The sequence below is a fragment of the Manacus candei genome, unplaced genomic scaffold (genome assembly GCF_025592945.1).
Source record: "Manacus candei isolate 608988 ecotype Guabito, Panama unplaced genomic scaffold, ASM2559294v1 h1tg000008l, whole genome shotgun sequence".
Classification (NCBI taxonomy): domain Eukaryota; kingdom Metazoa; phylum Chordata; class Aves; order Passeriformes; family Pipridae; genus Manacus; species Manacus candei.
The window spans coordinates 24,866,540-24,889,201 of record NW_026138056.1 but is presented as its reverse complement, the minus strand read 5'-3'; the positions used below and the strand labels follow the sequence as shown (position 1 = coordinate 24,889,201).

Sequence of the window (22,662 nt, the reverse complement as noted above, 5' to 3'; positions counted from 1 at the left end):
ACCTTTAAAACACAGTTTAATTAAGTTGAATACTGAGTCTATTTGTATCCAGAGGTTTAGTTACTGAGACACAGCACCATGCAATCACAGGCTGTTATCGCTTCTCACCTTGGTTCAGTGGGTGTGAAACCAACCCTTGGGCACCCAGAGCTTTCCCTCATCTGGAGATAACAGAATCCTGACTTAGGTTTGCCTGCCCTTGCTGAGGTAGGACAGGCCCCTTACCAAGTGTTGAGTGGCTTTTAGAGAGGCTCTCAGCTCCCTCTTTGCTGGGGTGGCAGAGGACCACCATCCCAGGAGTCTGCAGCCATGCTGGGCACCACATCCAGGGGGGAACCTTGTCTAAAGGTAGCATGGAGGCTGGTGGCAGTGTGGGACTGGCTTGTTCAACAAGTGCACAGGAAGTATATTTTGTTTTCCCTTGCACATGCACACCAGTGTATAGAGAGAGCTCAGTGCTTCTGTTCAGGTTTTTTTGCCTTGTGACATGGGAGGGGAACAGGACCACCAGCTGCAATGGCACTGCAAGGCTTGTCTGAACACTTTCTTTTGTTGATAAAAGCATGTAGTCCTCAGAGGAGTGGGGCTGAATAAATGTAATGAACCAAAACAGGTTGCAAAGTAGAGCACTTGGGAGTAGAATCTGACCCCATTTGCTTTCTCTGCCCTTTGCCTTTCAGGCAGACAATACAACACCATTATAAGGATGACTGCAGTGCTCTAGTGATACATTTGAACCAGAGTGCATAGCATTAATACTATTTATAATAAAGATACTGTGCCAGATTCCTCTCTCTCGTAGCACTAGAAGAAAACAATGCCTGCTTCTGTTGGTATGTTGCCCTCAGTCTGACCCACTCCTTCTAGTCACAATTTCCAAAGTATCAGTGGTTGCAGTAACAGTTCCTGAGCAGAAGAGGAAGTCAGAAGTCAGACAAATGTTACCAGATATTAAAGTCTGTTTGTCACTGGCACTGGCACTTTTGGTTTAGTGAACATTGCAGATCAGTGGATTACAATCTAAACCACTTTTCTCAGGAACATGGGGCTTTCCTACAGACCAACTCAAGGTGGAGTTTTAGTTGTTCTTGTGAGATTTATCCCAAAACTTTCAGTTTTCAGTGAGTCGGATGGGGAAAGAAATCAGAGGCACTTTACTGCTCTGGTGTACTTTCAGCACTTATCTTTGACTGCATCCATCTACATGTGAAACCTTTCATTGCCTTAGAAAACATTGATATAAGAGGCACAAAGACTAAAACTGTAAAAATTGACCAGCTCTTGTAATTAAAGACTGTACAAGCTTTTTTTTTCTTTTTTTTTTTTTTCTAATACAGACTTTATCACACATATTCTTTGCTATCCACCTTGGATCAGCTAGCATAGGACTAGAATTAATCAAGTAGGCATTGCTATTCTCGTCAAGAGTCTGAGAAGCAGCAAACTGATTGGCATTCCATGTCGCAGCAGGCTTCAACAATCATTAAAAAATAATTAACAGTGATTTGGTTTGTTTACCTATTGTTTTGAAGAAATGCTATGAAACTGCTATTGTTGATGCTAATTTCAAAGTAGATTGTTATCCAGCTGCTCTTTAATGGTAATACCTCTAAGGTTCTGTTGGAAACAGCTTGCTTCTGTTTGGATGAACTGAGTGCTGAAATCACAGCTGTACCCTGAGATGCCTGTAGAAACCTGCCCTCACAGTGCCCAGCTCCCTGCAGCCATTCTCTTTCCAGAAGCTTTTCCCTTTTGCTTCACACCCAGAAGGCCTCAACCCTGTGTGCCTACAAGCCTGGGAGGAGGTGGTTGTTCTCAGGTGTCTGCCCTGACCCTGCCCTGATCTGTCCCCAGGAGGCTGGAGATATGCACAGGGCAGCTCACCCCGAATAATCTGTTATGGCTATTTGCTGCAGCAGAGCGTGAGTCAGCCCCACACCTACAGCTACAAGAATATCCAGCAAAGTCCCTCACTGCACAAAAGTATTGGCTTATTGAAGGCAGACTCCTGCAATCCTGAAATAGCTCATCTGCTAATATCCTCCCTCAGTTCCCCAGGAGCAGCCAGGGTTATGGATGCCCTACCAGATAGATGTCTGATACACATGTTTTTTAATAACTGAATCATAAAATATTCATTAATCCCTGGGACTGCAATGCCTGGTCTCTAGCCATGATCTAGCATAATTCTCTGAGCAGCTGCCTTTCAGGGCCTGAGGGCTTTATTTAGAATCCACTGAGATGAGTAGGATCTTTCTGTTGGAGCTGGTGATGCTGGAGCTGTCCCAAAGGCCCAGATCCTTCACCATCTTATTTGTACAGGTGATCCTTAAGGAGTCTGTGCTAGGAGCATTAACTCTGCTACTGTTGTACCATGCTGGCCTCCCCAAACTTGAACAAACACTTCCTAAATCTCTTTGCTCCTCGTGTATTACTTGGGAAGGATTTTGGGTACTACTTTTGTCTGAGGACTAGGATAGAAAAGCATAGGTAAAAAATGTTGCTATGGATCTAGATGACATTTGCTGCCAGATCTGGTTTGAGCACTCTAGGCAGCATCACATCGCTCAGAACAGACCTATGAATTTTGGACTCATAGCAGATCTACTAATATGCCACATTTCAGCCTTCTTTATCCATTGTGGTTAGACAACCTGTGTTATGTGGTTGATGAAACATGACAGAGCACCACAAAAAGCTGCTACGTGACCTGGGATAAATGTTGGGACTAATTCTGCTCAGAGATCTGAGAAACAACTTTCACTGGTATATAGGTGGCAGATTCCTATATTAGCAATGAGTTAAAAATGCAAACCAGTTGCTTTCTCATAGTGGAGGGTTGTGTTATCTGACCACAGAGAATAGGGCATAAAGTTGGGCACAGTGCAGAAAAAGTCCCCATGTCCCCCACAAATGTATCTGTGGACCCCAGGCCCAGGGTTTGCTAGAGACTGGCACTTTGTCTGAGTATCTGTGGACATGAAACTGGAGTCTGCATGGGGAAAACTAAATGAGTAACTGCCAGAGTAGGGATGGAAAAGAGTAAGGAAGGGAGGCAGACATGGGCCTCGCAGTGCATGAGGTCTCATGACCATGTAAATCCCATTTCTGAGAGCTTAATCACATACAGAAAAGGGGGCACAGTTAATCAATCAAACCTGATCAGGCAAACCCGTCTCAGAGCTGCAGGTGGTTCAACCTTACCTGTGCAGCTTCTGGCCTGTGGACTTTGGATCTATTATCAGGACATGCAGTTACAGAGAAAATTCCCAATTTGGAACGTCTCAGTTTTTTGTTTGTCTTATTTTCAGCAGTGGATTCTTTTCTGCTTGGTTGCTTTGTGTCTTTAGTGCAGGTTCAGGGTTATGCAGTCACTGGTTTATTTGTGTCCTTTATTATCACAGCTGAAGTGAATGTCTTCTGGAAGGCATCATCCCTGAGGGTATCACTCACTGAATCAGTCTTGTGAGCTCTTATAACGTACCTTCAGACAAGCACAAAGAGTATTCACAGCTACTAAACATTTTCTGGTTGCTGTTGGAACAGCTTATCTCAAATGCTGTTCTTGGAAATGAGAGCATCTTATAGCATCAACCCTGTTGTGTTTCTAGCAGCATCTCTGTGGCACTGGTGAAATGCACTGCCCTTTAAACAATGTATGACTAATACCCTTAATGGTCACATTAGATGGGGGTCTCTTTTAAACTACTTTTCCTTGTTCCTGGAGATGAGGCTGTGGGATTAAACAGTGCAGTGAGAGCTAAGGGCACAGGGTAGACTTTCAAAATGATGTGCGGCAGAACTGAAGAACAGAACGTTAGAGAAGTTATAGAGGAAAAAACTGGCTGCAATTGGACTCAGGTGTTTCTCTGCATTTCTGAATGTTGTGACTCTGCATTAATAGAGTTTCTCTGTTTACTCAATATTTGGGTTACTGGTAGTGGAAAGGCTAGATTTATAGCTTAATTGATTGACAGAGCTCCTATAATCTCAGTCAAGTTTGTACCACCAGACAGTCAAACTAAGGACTATTTTTGAAGTGTAACTTTGATCATTACCTGCAATCAATACAAATGCTATTTTTAATCACCAGATTTAATGGGGAGATTGTCACTGCTGTGAGCATGGAGTAAGTTCTGCTGTGTCTCTCAATCATGTTGTCATTCCTGGTACCCCCTCTCTGGGCATGGGTACCTGAGGAGCAGCAGTCAGACTCAGCCCAAACTCTGATATTCCTACCTAGTTCCTGAACCTCTGTTTTGGGGAGGAGGAGCAGCCTCAAGCTACTCTGCACTGTGACTGCAGCTGTGATAGGTGCTCAGAAGCAAAGCCTTACTACACTCTCTTGACTTCCTGCCTGTAATGTTAATCAATCTGTCTCCTTTGGGAGGTTAAATTGGTAGGCATGTTTTGCTGAATATTTTCTAAAGCAGCAATACCATTCTTTGAATTGAATGAACGGATCTTCAAAGCCAACCATCCAAGTTCATCCTTTAGGTAACTTACATCTAGTTCCATACACTCACTTTTCAAACGTTTTCCTGCATCATGATTTTTTATTGCCAATGACATGATATTTTTTATTAGTTTATTTTTTTTTGTTCTGAATTAAATGGAAAATCCCATACAAATATTTTTCGTATGCTCTTTATGTAAATTTATACAGGCTTGCACATGGGGCTTGTAACAGAAAGTGTTGGTCAGCCTTAGGTGGAAGGGTTTTGTGTTAATACTGTCAATACAAGTAACACACATACCGATAGGCCAGGATTAAGCCTCAGCAGTGATTGTGGAGGTGCTCAGCTGTGGTAGTCTGCCAAGAACTTTGCACATACCGTGCTACATAGTTGTAATGGAAGGGGCTACAACTACACCTTTGATTCCAGCCTATTTACTCACACAAGTGGTTCAACTCTCCTTTTTGTTCAAGAGGTTTTACAGTGGATGTAGTTTCTGCTATCTGCTTATCGATTTTCTGAGACTCAGAGCTGAATGCCATTGGGATGGGAAAGCCCAGTGGGGTAAGGCTTAGGAAAACCCTGTATGTTTTCTGATGTTCTATAAGAAAATAAAGAACTCTGGCTAATGAACTAGTTTAAGAAGCACAATGAAGTATCAAGAATCCTTTCCTAGCACTTAGATTAGAGGTTAAACATTACTCAGATTGCCTGATCTAGGAGGAAAAAATTACTCCATTTCCATGCCTATTAACACACAAAAAACTCCCTGAGCAGAAGAGCAAGGACAGAAGAAGACACAAATGAAGCTAGAATGCTCTCCTGTCCCCAAAGGACCATGAACTGTTGAGATTTATCTTTGTGCTTTTTTGAACTCACTGTATTAGGAGGAATACAAAATAAATTACAAAATAAAGGAAATGATGGCTAAGGATCCGTTCACTACCATGACTGTGGCTTGTCAAGTGCCAGAGATGAAGACAATATATTAGCTAGAAATTCACAATCCATTTGGTTGCTTGACCTCTTTATGATATACAGCATCCAGTTTTGCAGCCCAGTCCTTAGCCCAGTGCTTTAATAGAACAAGTTTGATTTAGTCTGTTCGTAGAAAATCTAGCAATAAAAGAGTTCTCAAAGTATTGTAACAAACATGACAGGAGCAGCCTATCTACAGTCAAGCTGGCCTATTGCAAACTTCCTACCACCTACCCTGGAGTAGAGAGAGGGACAAAGTGAAAACACTTTTTGTCAGGCTGCTAGGGTGGCTTGGGGACTGGTAAGGTCAGCTGTCCACTGCCAAGAGGGAACCTGTCCTTGGCAGGCATCAGGGACTGGCTCTTCAGCAAGCAGCAAGAGGTTGGAAGACATCGAGAGCACCCATTATTGTAAGAACCTGCTTTGGAGCAATCATTAAAAATTCCTGGGTGAAGATGGCAGGGAGAGAAGCATCCAGAATACTTTTATCCTGATAACCATACAACCATAGACTAAAGAGAGTGGGTGTTTTTCAATCTGTGTCCCTCCTGCTTCTGTTTTGCCATCAGCTGTGTGCTCTGCATAAGGCACACAGCTGTTGTGGCACTGTGCAGGGACAATCTGTGTCAGCGTTGGTTGAATGAGGCTGCATTTCAGGTGGAGATTTTTTGTTTCTTTGTTTTGATCTGATCTGGCAGCACATTCTCCAGGAAGAAAACATGAATTGTGAGAATTAATTAACTTTGATTTGAGATGCACAGTTAGTGGTAGTGGACAGAGAAAAAAGCTGTTTGTTATTTCTCCCTTTTTTTTTTTCAGCTGTTCAGATTTGTTTGAGGGTATGTAGACCATCTGACTAAGAAAACAAGTCAAAAGTGGAATCACAATTCTTTTCTAATGCCAAAGTGTGCCAGAGGCATTCTCTGTCATTTTGAACAGCCTGAACACATGCAGAATGGGTGACTAATGCCCATAACACAGGTTTTATTACATTTGATTGTGTCATCTGTAGTTTCAACACTTTCCTTAGGGAACTTCACTTCTTTATATTTAAAGGGTATTTTTTTTCCTAAATGAACACTTATTACTTCACAGGTCTAGTCATAGCTAAGAAGGCAAAGCATTAGCAAGAAGGTCAAACAGAAACAGTAATTTCCTTTTAAATACTGAATCCTTTTTGCTGCTATCCTTGACACAGACTTAGTGAAAGCATCATTACATGGGGTTAGGATGTAGCAATATGTTAAGAAGGACTCCTGAGATCCCTTTCAGCCTGTTTTCCTTGGTTTTACACACAGATCACTTTCTTCTAGGCTATTTTCAAATGCACAAGATATCCTGTTCTCGACTGTGTGCAGGAAAGGAGACACAGCTGTCAGGGACCAGGAGTTGTCTTTTAATTTAATCTTTCTTGCTCTAATTCACTGAAGTATGTTGTTTATGTTTGTATGGATAGGGGAATAACCTTATTTGTGTTCTGACAGTCACTGTGCTGCTTTTCTGCAGGGGCTGGCTGATTGCCTCTTAGTAGAGGCACTAGGGTCAGCAAATAACTACATCTAAATATACGTTATTTTACATTGAAAATGATCAAGATACACGTAGACAAAGCAGGCACAACAGAGAGTGTCAGCTAGCCTTAACTCTGCTCTGTCATAATACTATCAAGTAACCACAAAATCCTGATGATTGCATGGCTGGATATTTTATAATCAGTTCCTCAATTCTCAGTTTCCCAGTTTGTATTGCCTGAGCTTTGGACAGTAGTCCCTTAATGTATTTTACCCTTGAATTATTGACAAGTGCTTTCAACCTTAAATCCACTTAAATGTAGAATAGATTTCTGAACTGATCATGGTACTGTCCTGAATGTCTCTTCTATTACCCCTCAGAGACCATATAATATTTATATTTATTGAATATTAACATTTATATATGAAGGAAGTGTCTGAAAAAACCTTTGGCTATGGACACGTGACAAAGTATCTGAATGAGATTGTTACCTGGTCTCCAACTCCATTTCTTCTTTTTGCTTGTTTATTTTGTCACATCTAAGCTCACCTTACTTTATTCTTCCTCTTTCTAATCACAGTTTCTCCTAAGAGGGAATTTTGCACATATTTAATATGACACACCAGACATGCAATAGTAACAGATACAAAAATAAACTCGACACTTTTCATGTAGAGAAAGATTTGACAGCAATACAGTCATTACATTTTTCTGGCTGACAAGGGCATGACCATTCCTCCCACAGTCTCAGGATAGTTCATTTTGATAAGAGTTGTGGTCTTACTCGATTTTCTCTACCCTATATTAATTTTAATATGATTTTGATCTGATTTAGAAGTGCTGGAAAGTGTTCTAAGTACCTATGTTGAGGGTCTATCTGAATCATCTGTTGGAAAAATCATTCATCTGCTTTGGACTATCACGCCTTTAAGAAGATTTTATTGCTAGATATTTTTAGGTAATAAATGAGAATAATCCCAGCATTTTTGGTGCAATGACCTGCCCTGTCACTGTAAGAAATCAGCAAATAAGCAGTGTGTTTGCTCGAGGCACAGATACTGCCTGACTCCGGGGGCCCCAGGAAAGGACATTTCCCTACTCTCATCCACAAGCTTAGAAGATGCACCTCGGTTTATCAAGCAAGTGTTCAAGTTCTACAGCCAGGTGTACTCCTGGGGATGACATTATGGTGCCCAAATTACTGTTTAGAGCTATAAATGTTTGCGACTTGCCTTCAGTTAGAGGAGGGACGCAGAGTCAGAGGTGTGAGTGAGTTGAAACCCCAGAAGCCCAGCTGAACTCCATGGATGCTCTGCCTGTTCAGTCATGGTTTTCCCCACTTATTGAGGTCTCCATGTGCAAAGAGGTCTCATACACGCATCTGGCATCCACACATCTCGTCCACCCATGTCTGGCATAAGACATCTTGCATGTCTTGATATTTCCGGTATTATGAGTGAATGTAATTCTCAAAGCACTGTTTTTAAACCTAGTCCTGTGTATTTGATGCTTCAGCAGAAGCCTTTAATGTGCAGAAAATGCTCTTGTTAGGAATAAATGGTGTTCTGTATTTTCAAACTTAGAAGAGTCTGGAGTTAGACTTGGGATCATCAAATGGGTAAAACTCTTCATGCTCAGAGGGGTACAAGTACACTTATGAAGTGGTTAATTTCTGTGTCAGCTAAGTTGTTTTCTGGGAAGCCTTTGACAAAGGCCTGAGGGATGCTGTGTCCCATGTTTTGCTCCTCCATAAATTGTTTTCCTCACTGTAAATGTGAGATTACATAAACCTCTGCCACTGATGACTGATTGTACCTACTTTGGGAATGCTTTTAAGAGGGCATCAGGTTTTCCAGAGTTACCGATGATGAGTGATACTTGGAATGGAAAAGAATAGTTTCTTACACCAACTACTGCGAATGATTGCTATGAGGTGTTGGCTCCAACTTCATTATTCTGTCTTCCTACTTCCCTCTCTCTCAGAAGATTCCCAAATCATTTGTGCTGGTGACAGATCCATTTGAATACCAATTCATCTTTTTCTTTCTTGCACCTTCCCAAGCAGTGTCAGTATCTGGATTTAGGCCTATGATCCTTAAATAGATGAAACTCTGCACACTCAGCAGCAGGCAAAAATGCATTTAGAAATGGATTAATCTTTTTGCCAACCGAGTTTATTTTCAGGGAGTCTCATCCCTTTCCCCTTTCCCGGATTTCAATATGCACAGGCCCATGTAAAGCTAGTGCTATAAATTGGGTCAGCTCTGAGATTAGAGGTGTGGAAGCGAGACAGAGAGAACATGATCAGCGCCTGCATGCTGCTACAATGCTAATGACACAGTTACAAGAAGTAACTTTAATCCCAAATGTCCTACCTGTTCTCTAGAAACACGTCAAGCTAACCTGCCAGGATCTGAGATAAATCCACTGAAATGAAGTGAACCATGGCCTTTGCTTTTTTTTTTTTTTTTAAAGTGGCAGATGTGAGTTAAAAACAAACAAGCAAACAAACAAACAAACAAAACCTCATTCAAACGCAGAGACTTAAAAATAGAAGCTAAACTAGTTTCAACTTTCTGGCTAGACAGTAGATCAGATTGTCTGCTGAGAAAAAAATAATAAAAATACTATGGCAAAAATATATTTCAGAGAACAGAAAAAATTCCATTATAGCAGTGAATAAAGAAAGCTAGAGGAAACACATAGTATTTCTGCAGTTTGATCAACATCACTCAGGTTCTGGTCCTAAATTGCCTGCAACTATTTTAATTCATCGTAGACAAAACTGTGAGCTGGCTAGTTGTGCAGTGCCATGCTGTAATTATTATAAACATGAATAATTAATATTTGGGGAAAGTATTATTGGTAAAAAGGTCTCTTTTAAAATTGTTTCCCAAGGTGATTTGTTATGTAAGTGCACGAATCCCAGATTGGTACTTCTAATTAAATCAGAGATTTCTTCTGAGGTGAGCATGTTAGATAACAGGGACAGAAAGCAGAGTGGCCAAGCATGCAGGTTGTTTAACTTATTTTTAACTTCTTCTTCATACTTGGTCCATCCTGCCTCAAACAGATCAGCTACTAATAGCAACAGCATCTCCTACTGCTTTTGGGACTTACTAATGTTTCTGTAGGATTAGTTTGGATCAGACTGTCAGACAGTTTAGCCCAATTTTTTAACACTAATGAAGGATTTGTCTTGAAAATGCCAGAGCCACAGCTACAGGACCAGGATTTAATCAAATAGAGTAGACAACACAGCATAAGTAACAAGATCCCCTTAGGTATTTGAACCTCAGTGGATAGTACCAGCGTTTGGTTCCTGCTAGCTCTATCAGGTGCACTTGTGCTTTTGCACATCAACTGATAGTGTATTTCTAGGTTGTATTAACAGTGTTTTACTGATTTAACACAGTCATGAAGTGGTTGTTCTCATGCATATGGAGTTGATGGCTTAGGATAATAATAAAATCTGAGAAACAACTTGATATTTCACTATAACAGGGGAATTAAAGAAACTATTTCCTAATGAGGGTTTGGACAAAAGCCATCTGGGGAGCATACTGACAGGATGAGAAGATCACCATGCTCTTGTCATTTCTGTAGAATTATCAGCAAAGTTCAGGTCAACAATTTATTAAATGAAAATACATTTGGCACACATTGTTCAGTTGAGTGCAGAAAAATATTGGTGGAAACCAAATTAAGCTAAACTTGGCTTTAGTTTAAAAAGCAAGTTTAAAAATCAGACACACCTTTGATTTGGGAAGATTGACATTTTTGTTAAGATGTTTTACTAAGGAATGGATTTTTTTAACCTAAAATAAAATACCACTACTTGAAGTTTGCCAGTGGCATGTGTACCCATCATGTGTCATCCTGTGTGTCCCATCTCCTCCTCCTCACCCAAATTTAATCTAATTACACAGATCCTGAAAAAGTAAGTCAGATCTAAAACTCCACACACAGGTCCAGAGAACCTATTCAAGAAAAGGATCCTTCCAGCTTTGATAAGGAACCATACTTAGGTTAGACAATAAAACTAGTTTGGTTTTTTTGTTTGTTTGTTTGGGGGGTTGTTTTGTTTTTTTTTGTTTTTTGGTTTTTTTTTTTTTTTAAATGAGGTTGAATTACTAATATTTTCTTCTTTGCCACATATTTTATACCAGAAATTTTTTTTTCATGAGAACATGACCACTTATTTTTCTAATCTTTCAGTTCAGCCTAGGAGTGAAGAAATATGAGTTTTATCTAAGTTCACAATAGTGAAATTCTGGGTGAACTAAGAATAAATTAACATTTTTATTACAAAGTTCCCATTGGCTATAGAAGCATCCAATAGTCAAATACTTCTTTATGCCCATAATTTTTTTTGTTTTGTAAAAGCCAATTTCATAACCTCCAAAACCCACCAAAAAACTCTTGGTAAGAGATATTGTCTATCTCTTTTGCCAATCAGCTGTGGTCTGCAGGCTTCTTAAAACTGAATTCAACCTCAAATACTCCTTACTCAAAGACATGTACCTGAATTGCATGTGTACTGCAGAACTAAGGCCATGCACCTAAAGGCAAACCCCTCTGTTGCTTAGACAAAAAAAATTTCACCAGCTGATATATCCCAGCAAACTGGAAGCTACTGTGAGTACTTGAGCACGCTGATGATGTGATTTCTTAGTTATCTCATGGTTGTGTTCAGAAATCCACTTATTTGACTTTAATTTTTTTCACATTTCCTCTCAGGTTAATGCACTGTAGGCAGGGGTTGCAAAGCCTTGTGCACAAGCATGATATTTAATGTAGGATGCATATATATAGATGGAGCTTTGGTCCCGAATCAGAAGACCTATTAAGCACATACTAAATTCCCAGAATAATTTGCAATGTTTCATTGAATAAAGACAAAACTTTTTGTTTACTTAATGGGAAATACTTTGCTGGGGAGGGACCTTATCCATCAACCTATTCCAGGTAGTGTTTTATTCTGGAAATTGCTGGTCCCTAAAACATCAATGTTACATGATGACCAGCACATTTTATTTATGTATCTGCAATTCCCAAGATCTTTATGTTCTTATCAGCACATCCATGGTGAGACTCAGCAGCAGGTCACATTAAAATTTAGGTACCTACTAGATGTACGTAACAACATGGGAACTAGGTGTTTAAACTTTGTTACACTCAAACTTCATTGCAGTCTACAACTTCCTCGTGAGAGGAAGAGGAGGGGTAGGCACTGATCTCTTCTCTCTGGTGACCAGTGACAGGACCCGAGGGAATGGCCTGAAGTTGTGTCAGGGCATGTTTATGTTGGATATTAGAAAAAAGTTCTTTACCCAGAAGGTGGTTGGGTGCTGGATCAGGCTCCCCAGGGAAGTGGTCACATCACCAAGCCTGACAAAGCTCAGGAAGAGAGTATCATCATTTGGATGATACTCTCAGCTGCGTGGTGTGACTCTTTGGGATGGTCCTGTGCAGGGTGAGGAGTTGGACTCAATGATCCTTGGGGGTTCCTTCCAACTTGGTATATTCTATGATTCTGTGATTCTGTAATGGAAACCTGAGGGAGCTGACAGACTACTCACTGCCCTGAGGTCTTCAAGTCACCCTAAAACAGAAGTCTACACAAGGAGCTCCATACTCTACTGAGTTTGTCTAATGCCCTTTGAGCATCCTGCCTGATGTTCTGCTGGAGTTTGAAAAGTCATGAGTTTCCTCTGTAACTTGTGCCACATCTGTCACCTTTGCGCAGTACTCTCATGTATCCTGTGACATTTCTGATGGCACTTGTTATCTATACTTGGCAAATGAGTCAAGAAGTTTATCTTCAGTGACTAGAGAAGAAACTTCTACACTTGGATTATATGTAGACACAATCATTGTGTATTAGTGCTAGATGATCTTTAAGGTCCCTTCCAATCCAAATCATTCTATGATTCTATGATTTAGACACTTAAACGCATCAACTTTTTTTTTTTTTAAAGTATTCTCATTCATACAAAATCTATTCCAAAATATTTACATTCTTTAATGCTAAAATCAGCAACAGAATATTGCTTGAGTTTTAACACAGCTGATTAAAAATCTGTGTTTCCTCACTGCTCACTGAATTGGCAGCAGAGCATCGACCGTATGGGCTTTGAGGGAAGAGTAAGGGGGCTCTTAGCTAAGAGGTATTCTAAATTTTTCTGTGTCTACAGTGCTTTGAAGCTTTCCCTATAAATTCTTGCCCGAAACTCTTGACTGTGCAGATTTTATTTTGCAGGTAAGATAGGCCAAGTGACTGTAGAAATTCTCTCTTTCTCCCAGTAATTCTGATCAAAAGAAGCCCATGTGTGGCCTTCTGCAAAACCAGCAAAGATAATACTGATGTGCCATGCATATCCTGAGCTTTAAGACAGATCTGAAGGAGGTTTTGCCATTAAAGAGTGAAGAAAATGTAAAAAGAAGGAAAAAAAGTATTTCTGAGCACCCTGCCCCAAATGTAATCTTGCCTAAGGTAGTCTGTGAAACATTCATACTATTCTCATAGTCTTAATTGGTTGTAACATCCTATGCTTTTATTTGGGTGTGCTAGGATATGGCAGCCTTTAGTCAATTCTGTTCGTTTAGAGCACTGTAGACAGTGTTTTACAGCCATTAACCTCTCAGGTATTAAGCTGTGAAGGAATTTGAAGAGTCTAATTTCTGGGAAATTGATGAACTAACACAAGCTCTGCTTGAGCAATTCAGTTTTACTCTGAAAGCTAGGTTCAGGCCAGCTTCTCTGGCTGAACAAGATGAGGAGAGTACAAAGCTGTGCCCTCATACCAAAGTGAGGCTGATAGGAGCAAATCATCCTTCTGTGGTCTGTACCCTCTCCCTTGTGATGCAGAGACCACACACTGTAGGAGATGGATGTCCTTCTGCACGTCTACTAGGTGACTTCCAGCATAGCTAGCAGAACAATGGGACAGACGTTTTTGGAAGGATGGATGTGGAATGCAAAACAGATGGATAGGAGGAATGGAGAATGTAAAAAAGCCTGACACTAATTAGTTAGCTTTTTTATGATTTTCCTTAGAATTTCTAACTAAATAAGAGTAGGAAAATATACAAGGTGTACAAATTTTTTCTTTTCTTCCCCCCTGTTAATAACTAAAACCATAGCAACTTTAAAATTGCACATATGAAGAAATAACACTGAAGAGTATAGAGCTATATGTAAGCTCTCTAGATAATACAAAACGGGTAACCAAAGTCTTTAGTCTCACACATTTTGATTTTGTATAACATCCTGTTGACACTAAGCAAAACTGTTCAGAGCCATGTCATTGTACAGATGTTCTAAGCATTTTCACAATGTAGTAACTAACTCATTGTATGTGTATAAAGTAAAGAGCAAAAGATATCTAGAGGTCAATCACTGAATTCCCTCTGTATTGCTTAATATAGAGCCTAGGTCATGAACCCAGCATGGATGGTTGCATTTTAGACAACTACAGTTAAGTGAGTTGTATCCCATTCACTGCCTTTAAAATTTCTTGGCCTGGTAAGGGGAAAATGAACAGCCTTTACATAACATGAAACTAGGATTTATCAGGGATAAAATGGCATTTTTCCTCTGTGTACTTACATTTTCTGTGTTTACTACAGCTGTAAAAAGAGTAACTAGCAAATGAGAAAAATACCACAGACTGATGTCACATGAATGATGACAGCTTCAGCTGTCTACCAACAAATGTGTTTCAAAAGAAAGAAAGAAAAGAAGGGAGAAAGAAGGACAAGTTTAAATAATAACCTGGGTCCATATTCTGCTTAGAATTGGGACATAAAGGTGTCCATTTATTGAGACAATGGACTTCCTTGCTATGCAGTGTCTGCTCTAATCCTGTCTAAATCAGTGGAGTTACTTCACTGTAACCTCATTTTGGTGACAAAATATAGTGTTTATGCCAGCAATATTTCATAGATGAGCATTCTGAAATGGCAACTCAACAAAAACAGTACTGGAGGCCTTAATATGGAAATCTACTGTCTTTTAGTATCCACAGTTTTAATTCTGCATTTTGAGGTTTTAAAATTCATTAAACTATTTCTCGCTTTATTCATCTGAGTCATTCTTCAATCTCCTTCCAGCATTCTGTTTCTGATTAATAGTTATTAAGTAACAGCAATAATGGAAAAATTACTATCTTTTCTTGGAAAATTTAGCAGTTCTAATAACTGTTACTATTTCCACAGTTGAATGTGAAAATACAGAATACAATCTGAAGCAATGCTAAACTTTTAAAATCTCTGTCTAAAGCATATTGTATTTCTTTTGCATTTTCATTATGACTGAGTTATTATGTTTTCTCAATAGTTTATTTTAATAAAGCTGATATTTCATTATGTGTAGTAAACAATAAAGACAATCTTTCCACTGCAGAAAAAAATCTGTGCTATAGAAATAATTAAAGCTATTATCATGCAATACGCCAAAAAGAAGGGTAAATTGGATAATCCAAACATCTGGTTTTGTTCACAAATGTAGTGCAGAGATCCATAAATCCATCCAGGGTAAATACAGACTGCTTTACATTTAAAAGTCAAATTGACTACCTACATTAGGGGATGTCTATTTTTTATTAGAATGGTTGGGTTTCAAGGTTCTTAACAATGAGGCTCAGTACATATTTCAGGTGAAACCATGGAAACAGTAGGAGCCATTTTACTCAAAATAGAAATACCACAAATGACCTTGACATTTAAAAGCTGATGCTGCACAATTTAGATTGTGAATGAGGGGCATATTATCATGTCCTCTGTTCCAAAATTGTTATTGGTCTTCCAAGACGGAGTATTTGAAAGCTGGAGACTTGTCTTTATTGGTGCAAGGGGTCCACTCTGCTGAGGAAGACATTTAGTGCCGGTAGCTGGGTGTGCAGCTGCAGACTGAGCTCTGGGTGCTGGGAGCCTCAGGCAAGGGGCCCTTTGCATAAAAAAGGGCACAGGGACTTGTGGGCTGGCCTGGTGACCGGACACTCAGAGACACAGCAGGACCTGATGACCCCTAGCCCTTAGACTGTGAAGGTATAAAAGCCCATGGTTTCCTTTGTTTGGGGTCCTTCCTTGGAGGCACTCTGCTCGAGCGTTTATCTTGTTATTTCACCATGATTAAATTATTTTAAGGATCCAGACGTCTGAGACTCTGCTATGAGAAACCTAGGGTTGAGCCCATAAGGAAACCTAGTCTGACTGTGTGAATGTGGGTTGTGTAGCTGTGAAAGGGCCTCGGTCTCAGCTCTGATGGTCTGAGTGTGACTGCCGGAGTGGCTCCTGGGTGGTCAGACAGCAAAGTTTCCTTAACACCTCTTTTATGGGGACCTTTTTGTGGGGACAAGGTAGAAAAGTACAGATTATGCAGGAAGATATGATAAATTGTAAATGATGGAGTTTGAGAGTGCACCATTCTGAGGAAGCATTTGCACTTGAAAACTATAGTTTTAATTCTCTCTGAAGACACCACACACGAAACTTCTCCCCCGAGGTAGAAATGGCTGGGTGTAAATGGCTATGTGTTGAGAGACAGAAAATTTACCTTACATGTCTGAACAATGCAAAATATTTCAAAATACCGCTAAATTTAAGGATTTAATCTTTCCAAGGATTGCTGGATGATGTGATTTCTTATTCCGCAGGCCCTGCAGAAAACCCAGACTGCTACCATCTTTAAACAGTTGAAAATTGCAGAGGTTATTTTGGCTCTTTGCTGTCCAGCCATCCTTCTGGGACCTATATTTCTCTTCTTGTTTGAACTGTATGCTTGTTGCTGAAATGTAATTGCTGACCCAAGGCCAGCGGGGGATGGGGGTGTCACACTTCTCAGAACAGGACCCCTCTTACCAGGCTCCTACTGGAATCCATAGGGAGTCAAAGACTCACAAAAAGAGGTTTCAGAGGCATGTAGGTTCTTTGTTTCTCAGAAGACAATATAATGGGTTAAAGGTGGTTATAACCTGCAGAATAAGTGTGTCTGGAAAAGGAAATTTTACCACTGAGTTTTGTGGGGCCAGGATTTTACCCTTTGACTTTGGATAGCATTTCATCTCTTGGGTGTAGCTAGAAAAAAACTCTTGTTGAATTCAACACTGTCCTTATCTACTAATTCATATAACACAACCCAAAATATCAGTGGGAATTTCTGCTTGCACAATGAGCAGTACAAGAGTTAGCACTGGACACCATATAAGGAGAAAGTTGAAATTCTTGTTGCAACTTGGATTGCCTTCTCCAGTGGTTTTATACAGCTCCACTGAATCTACACCCATTTTTGCAGTTTTCAGCTCTTTCCCTTTATTTGTTACTAGTGTGAGTGTAGTCTCTATGTATGAGCATGCATGTGTGCACATAAGTAATAAGCTTTTAGTGGTCTTGTCTTTCCTTTGTTGAGTAATATTCCTAAATAAGATTTTTAATACTCAAAGAAATACGCTACCACTGCCCTTGAAGCTTTACTTACTTTGTCTTGTCCTCACGCTGGGAGTAACTGTTTCTTTAGGTGACAGATAGAAAGCCTATTTTCTGACATTTCAGATCCAACAATAGTAGCTGCAGGGGCAACAATGACAGACAAAACATCTGAGTAAAAATCTGGTTTATGAACTACATTATAGGCAGAATTTTCTTTTAAAACTATTTACAGTTAATTTTACATAGCCATTTTATATGTAAAATTATTCAATTCCATTCACAACAGGTAATGTTGCATATTAAAAGTGGATGCACTGCAATATTTCTTGTGCAAACAGAAGCTTTGTCCTCCTGGAACTGAAGGGCTTCCGAGGACTAATAAAGACAATGAGAAACTCAAGGTTTGCTCCTGCTGGCAATGGCAGTAGCAGTTCCAGTGATGTCCTATATGAAGTCAAGATTACCATGAGAGCCTTGAGGTAATGTTCTGCAGTGTGTCCTTGTGCACTGCAGAACACCCAGGTCTTTAATGGTCCCTACAGACATCTAATAATAACTTAACAATTAATACAAAGCATTTTTGTAAATAAGAGAATTCAAGATTACCATCTGGCTGAAGGGAAGGCAGTAGTGTCTGAGAGGACACATGCTCAGGGGCTTGTTGACTTGAGTCAACAGCCTTCATACACTGCTCTGTTCCTAACGTTTTCGCAAGTTGCATTATTGATCATAGATATAACATACAAAATAACATTTACTTAGTATCCAGGCCAGGACCATGTTGCCAGCTGGAGTGAGTGGAGGAAGAGAGCAGATAAAGCCTCCTACCTCCACAGTGTACTGGAAACTGTATTTGCAGAAGAGCTGAATTTCTCAGCCCCTCTTAAAATTCCACTTCTAGCAATGCCTCGCTATTCATTAGTATTTCTAATGAAAATCTCCTATCCTACTGCTAGGATTTAACCTACTAGATAAAGCTAAAATTAGAATAGGTCTTCCCCAAAATGTCATGACAATAAATATTTTACAAGGGTCTGTGACCCTAAGCTGAAGAGCTGCACAAGCCTGGTGTCTTAGCTTAGCTTTTAAAGGTTGTTATCATTTAAAGAAGCACTACAACAGTAACTTTGCTCTTCTTGACAGCAGTCGGATCTGCTGGTAGCTGGATCACACCTGGAGGTAGCAGTAGAGCCTGCAGTATGACACTGAGGGCAGGAAATTCACTGGGGGGGAAAACAGGGCTAGCTTGCTTTTCCTCCTTTGAGAAGGTGTCCTCTCAGGCCACTACATGTCCACCTGTCCCTGGTGATACCCAGGATACACTAGAAACACCAACTCCTGTGGTGTGTAGGACCAATCAGATCAACAGTCACCACAGCTCTGCGCTGGTGCCTCTCACTTCAGCTCCAGTGCAGCAAGGTTCCCCAGTTCCTGCCCAAACGATGAATACTGGATTAAAGTCTGTGTTCATCCTCAGTGGCAGCTAAGTGGTTGGATCTCAGTCCTATGGGTAGAACAAACCCAAAGGTATTTTCCTGAACACAGGGGAATTGCTTTTTCCGTTAACTCAGAAGAAAATTTGGGCCACAGAGGTTAGAGCTCAGGGCAATAGTGGGGTAGTTTTTAAATTTACTATTGAATTTCATATATAAGCCTCTATGACTGCCATGCCTAAAAGCTTTCTTGGGTCAGCAGCTACAGAGGTTACTGCTTGCTGAGATGAGCCTTCAGAGTGCCCACATTAAAACCATGTTTTTGTGGACAAAAGGTGAATAATGCTTCAGCATATGGTTCCTCTTAGAGTATTTCCTTCGGTTCTTTTTTCAGCTTTATAATAATAAATACATAACTTTGGGACAATTTTGCATGCATTCCTCTAAGAGATCTGCTAGTTTTATTTGTATAGGGACCCTAAGGATATAAAATATGCCTTGCTGGGCAAATTATTCTTCCTGAAAACCAACAAAGCCCTGCTCTCATATCTGGCCTAAATTTGTTTTGGAGATTGGTTCATGTTTACCAGCTGCTTTCCTGGCTACTTTTTTGTATCTCTGCTTTTTACACTGTATTGCTTCAGACTAGGTAATTGTAAATAGCTCACTACATTCCTTTCTGGTTTTCATATTCTAGGTAGAGAATTTGGTCTAAGCATGGAGATGTACAGTAGCCTCAGGGCTTTGAAATGGTTTTACCATTCCAGAGGCAGGGAGCAGAAGTCTTATGGACTTATCTCAGAGTATAATTCTCCTCATTTCAGCAGTTCTCTCCCTTTTCAGGTCTACTGAAATAGGAGGGAGCTAGTTTCCGTACTGGCAACTGAAGAATGTATTTAATATTCTCAGGTTTACTGAACTGATTATATTGACTCACATTTTACATGGCAGTGTGTTTAATGAGAATCTAGTCTCATCACTCTTTCTTGTGTTACTTTTATTTTGTGCTGCCTTTCCCTATATTCATCGCTATTCAATTACTTTATTGCTACTCACTAATTAAACTTACTCATGATTTAATTGAAAGATATTGGTTCTGAATGATATGCACTTTGCCTGGTCAAATGCTGTTTCTCTTTGTGTGAAGGCAGAAGTGACAATTCTAGGTGGCACATTGCTGACTCCCATCTGAGATGACTGGCTGGATGACACCTTGGAGCACCAATTCAGACACTAGCAGGATCCAGAAAGGTGTCTTTGATGTGTTTACTTCTAGACACACAGTAGATTTACTTAGAAGCTGGCAATGGCATTGATTTTTTTCTTACTCTCTGTTTAATGGTGCATTATAGATTTTGTGGGTTTTTTTGTGTTTTGTACTAAACCCCCTGCGTTTTGCAGTTACTGATGTTTGTGGTCAGGCCACACTGTGGTCCACAGTAGACTAAAAGCCTACTGTGTCCTGCTAACTGAGCTCTGGGGATGATGACCCAGGAGTTCCCAGATGTATTTACGTTCCTGTGTACTGACTTTTGGGGAGGATATTTTTACTCAGTGGCTTTTTTCCATGTATCTTCTATTGTGGCACTGATATCTTGTGATTTTGCCAGTGCGTTTTCCCTGAGAGAAACTAATGATCAGGTGGGGGGAAAGAACAATGAGCAAATGTTCTATTTTAATATGGAATTTTGAATTTGCCTATGGGCAAAGAATTCAAACAGATTCAGATAGTTATTTCAAAGTATTTTGACTTTGTCACTTCACATTTAAAACTATCACATACAGAGGCACGTAAGTTTAGAGAGAAGAATAATGTTTAAGGATGGTTAATGTCATAATGCATATATTAGCCAAACATAAATGCATTAGCTTATACATAAATACAGAATCCTTGCCAAAAGGCTGCTGAAAGGTGACACTGAAATAAAGCAGCAGATGCTGAGAAATGAGACCTCTGTGAATGAGAGTGAGAAGGAAATCTGGTTTAGTCTTTGTTCATGGCTTTGATCCTGTGTTCAAACGACGCTTTCACAATTTTGGATGAATGTTTATATCATTTTAAAATCAGGATGTAGTAGAGAAACTAGGACTTTTGGGGAAAAAATGTGAATTTAAAGAATGAAATTACGTAGAAAGGCACAGTACAACTCCCTTCTTCCTCTCCCATGTAAACTGTATGAGTATCTCATGCCTCCTTATTGCCTGATACTTCTGTGGCAGTAGGAAAAAAAGGCTTAAAACCAGAGGTATAGGTCTTATAAAGCATTAAATATGTCTTTGCATGTATCATATCTCATCTTATTGCTGCTAGGCTACCACAGCCCTGTATACATTCCTAACAAAGTATCCTGGTGTTTAATAATCTGGTATGTCTTGCTTGTAAATAACTCAGAAAAAAGGATATCTTTGATGATTAGCTGATGAATTATCTGCCTTTAGATATTTCTTGCTTGGGGCTAGAGTGCAGCACTTAGAGCACCGAGCTGCAGAATGAGTGGTGGCTCAAAGCTGCCCAGAGCCTGTGGTGCTTGAGTGAGGGGTTCCAGCCTGGCTGGCTCCAGAGGGGAGGAAAGGGCTGGCTCCTCTCTGCCTCTGGAGGAAGCCCTCACTGCTTTCCTCAAACCCCAACCCATATGAAGGTCCTGTGCTGACTCTGAAAGCTTCCTGCATCATCCCTCTTACTTCTGCCCCACTAGACAAATTCCTAGCACAGTCTGATGTGTTGCAAGTTTGGGAATTAGAGCCTCTGCCTTTCCTTGCCTCCTATTTCGTCACTTAGCATTTATCAATATGATCTCCAGAGGTTACTGGTATGTATAAAAAGAAAACCTGTTTTAGCTTCTCCTTGTGTCTTTTATACTTTATCTTCTTCAGGTTTTTTCAAATTTTATTTTATTCTTTACACTCCTTATGTATAAAAACTGAAACTTTTTACACTTCAGTTTATTTTTCAAAATTAGAGGTTTTCTGTGTGTACTTTCATAGGAGACAGACATAAATAACTGAGAGTCAGTCCCACTTTTTAGATGCTTGCCTAGCTTTTTTAGACCCTCTTAGTCATTGGGCTTTTGCTTGCGAAGGAAAGTCTAATTTTGAACACAACTGTTAAAATTATCTAAAGTAGATTCACTGTAACTTACCTCCTGAGACTTGGTGTCTTCTAAAATGAAACAGTAAGCCCTATAGAACCACCACTATGACAAATATAGGTAGCATGGGCTTTATCTTGCTACTAGGCACCCAGAGGGGAGCCCATGTTTGTAGGCATGGTGCTGGATTCAGCTCTGCAATGAGCATAGAACGTCAGAAGCCTTCTCTGCCCCACCCTTTGCAGGTGTCTGTATCACCTGTTGCTTCTGACTGATGCAAGCCCCGTTCACTACCTCTCTGTGCCTGGTGGCAGCCAACTGAACCCATGGCTCCCACTGCCCTGGCCCCACTACAGATCATGGTTCTGCTCCCTGGATGGGAGCACATGACAGAGGGAAGATTGTAGAATAATGTGACCTCAGTGAGGAAAGGTAGTCCTTTCTTCTCTGACATGTACAATTTTAATACTGATAGCTCTCACCCCTAAGTTTAACCATTATTTCTAACACTGTCTTTCTCTTTTCTTCCTTTCCTTTTCCTCTATTACTTTGTACCTCCCTGGCATATAAAGTTCCTTTATTTCATTCATGAACCTGTAGCTAGCTCTTCCCTGGAGACCTACAAATGTTAAGGTGGATATAGCTCAACAGTATCTGACTGTGGTTAAGCTCATTTCTTTTACTAAATGAGCTCTTTAGTTCAGGATCTGCTGTTATAAGTGCTCTCTCTGACATCTCAAATAAAAATAATAAGCTGTTCTC

At 40.1% G+C, this 22,662-nt stretch overlaps 1 long non-coding RNA gene across 1 annotated transcript; it reads right to left on the bottom strand.

Moving 5' to 3' along the window:
• Window positions 1-7,435: 7,435 nt before the first annotated feature.
• On the bottom strand, window positions 7,436-21,980 carry LOC127461574 (uncharacterized). Its single transcript, XR_007900148.1, has 3 exons — window positions 21,952-21,980; window positions 17,428-17,516; window positions 7,436-7,533 (listed from the first exon to the last, which is right to left on the bottom strand). It is a non-coding gene; the product is annotated as an uncharacterized LOC127461574 (long non-coding RNA).
• Between the last annotated feature and the right edge of the window lie 682 nt (window positions 21,981-22,662).